Source organism: Spermophilus citellus, assembly GCF_964194105.1.
Source record: "Spermophilus citellus genome assembly, chromosome: 1".
In the NCBI taxonomy this organism is placed as follows: domain Eukaryota; kingdom Metazoa; phylum Chordata; class Mammalia; order Rodentia; family Sciuridae; genus Spermophilus; species Spermophilus citellus.
Genome location: NC_138182.1, coordinates 237,113,042 through 237,115,179, shown reverse-complemented (window position 1 = coordinate 237,115,179; position 2,138 = coordinate 237,113,042). Strand labels below are relative to the sequence as shown.

The 2,138-nt window shown below is 35.6% G+C and overlaps 1 pseudogene across 1 annotated transcript; it reads right to left on the bottom strand.

Annotated features, from left to right (window-relative positions):
* Positions 1-739: 739 nt before the first annotated feature.
* On the bottom strand, positions 740-1,333 carry LOC308657014 (mortality factor 4-like protein 1; annotated as a pseudogene). Its single transcript has one exon. The product of its transcript is annotated as a mortality factor 4-like protein 1 (transcript).
* Between the last annotated feature and the right edge of the window lie 805 nt (positions 1,334-2,138).

Here is a 2,138-nt window from a genome sequence, read left to right as displayed (position 1 = left end):
GTTTTTCTTTTTGTTTTGTTAGCTTGGCTAAGTGTTTATTTTATTTAATTTTTCAAAAAATCAACCTTTTGTTTCATCTATTTTTTAAAATTTTTTGTTTTGATGTCATTGATTTTGGTTCTGATTTTAATATTTATTGTCTTCTACCGTTATTAGTGTTGATTTCTTCTTCTTTTTCTTTTTTGATGTTTAAAGAAAAAAATTATAAGATTTGAAAAACAATTCCTAAAAGATTGACTTTTCCAGAAAACTCTAGCTATACAATGCATTGTGTCTATCATGTCAAAATGTGCATAAGACACAAATACAAAAACCATGAAACAAGCCACCATTCTTCAACAATTTGAGCAAAGATGTAATACCTAAGGAAAAACATGGATGACTTTAGAAAGACAGGCTCTTTAGGATAAGCACCATTAAAAAAAAATAGGAGCACAAATGGATGAATGTGTTCAGTTATATACACTGAATTGAACCTTTGGCTCTTGGAAACAGAGCAATTTGTCATATAGCATTAACACATATTATAAAAGTGTGTAGCATCAAAGGAAAAGAACCACTAGCATTCAAAAGCAGCTTTGTCCACTTGGCAAACATTCTACAGCGTGTCTTTATGTTGTTCATCATTGACACAAGTAGCAACTTCAAAATAATTTTTTTTTTTAAAAAAGGAGAAAGGAGTAGTAACCCCGTTTATTTTCTCTGTTTAAATTCAAATAGAAAGCAGACATCAATTCTGTTATATATAAACATCTTCAAAGTACATCATTTGTAAAAAGGAAGGACTAAGAACAAAAATGTGTTTACAGAGATCTAAACACAGGTCAGTGAAGAAGGCCTCCTCATATTCAGGAGGGGTCACTTCATAATTGCTGGCACTAAACAATGTTGCAGAATTCTTTGCCAGGTACTTGAGGAAATCATGACGATAATACAGTAATAAAGCAAGGCTCTTCTCATCAAATTTATTTGGATTTATTATTTATTAATGATAAATAATAAAAAAAATATTATTTGTAGAATTGCTCCAATTCCTACAAATAATAAATAGATGTAGCGCATACTCCTGGGACATGGGTACATCAAGATGATCTACAAGGATTTCAACACACTGTAGCCTCTCAAATTTGTAGAGCAGTTGAGTGCCCAACATTACATTGAACTATTCTTTTATTCCTGCTACAACTTCATTAATGGCATACTCCTTATTATCTATGTTTCCTTGAGTTTTCTTGTAATTTGCATAATCCTCTAAAATAGAATCCACTTTCTTCTTCACAGGAAGATAAAAGAGCTGTTTTTGTCTGGTAATTAAGTTTCAGTCATCAACAAGTCATGGCTGTACCTCTTTGGGAATCTTTAACTTCAACTCAGTTCATAAATGTTTCTTCATTTTCAACAGGAAGGTCTACTGGGGCCCTTTTCTTCCCAGGTGGCTGAGGTGTCTCACTCTTATTGCCACCATCTCAGTTTCCAGGTGTTTTTTGTTTGTTTTTTCTTGTTTCCACTTCAACATGTTTCTGTTGCAGACCAGATGCCTTCTTTCCTGCAGTAGCTCCTCTCATCTTCCCCTCTTCATACTGCTCCTGGTTATTTAAAAGCCCACATACTTGAGTACTCTGCTCTCTGCAACCCTTTCAGCCCAATTTTTATTCTAACCACTGTAATGTATGAAGTATTTCACTTGTTTGTCCTTTATGGCAACCTTAATACACATTGCTTCGTAAAGAGAAGGCCCATGAAAGTATAGCACTTGCTCACCCTACTGGAAATTTGGGGTTAGAGTCCTGCTTGGGTGCCATTTGTAAGTGATTCAACTCCTCCTCCTTTTCCTACCACCCATGACTACCACCCCCTATTCTCTACCCCACCCAACTTCCCATCAGACCCGCCATTAGGCACAGTCAGCTCCATATCCTGGGCCCAATTTGCCAGTGATGGCAGACCTCACAGCACAGAGGCCTGTACAGCCTGATTTGTTCTTTTTCCAGGGTTTTGAGATATGATGTTAGGTTATTTATTTGGTGACTTTATATTCTTTTAAAGAATGTGCTCATTGCTGACACTGGAATGATATTTGGTGCTAGAATGGGTTGAGGTTTCAGGGGATTTTGGAATGTGGTGCATGTATTTGTATG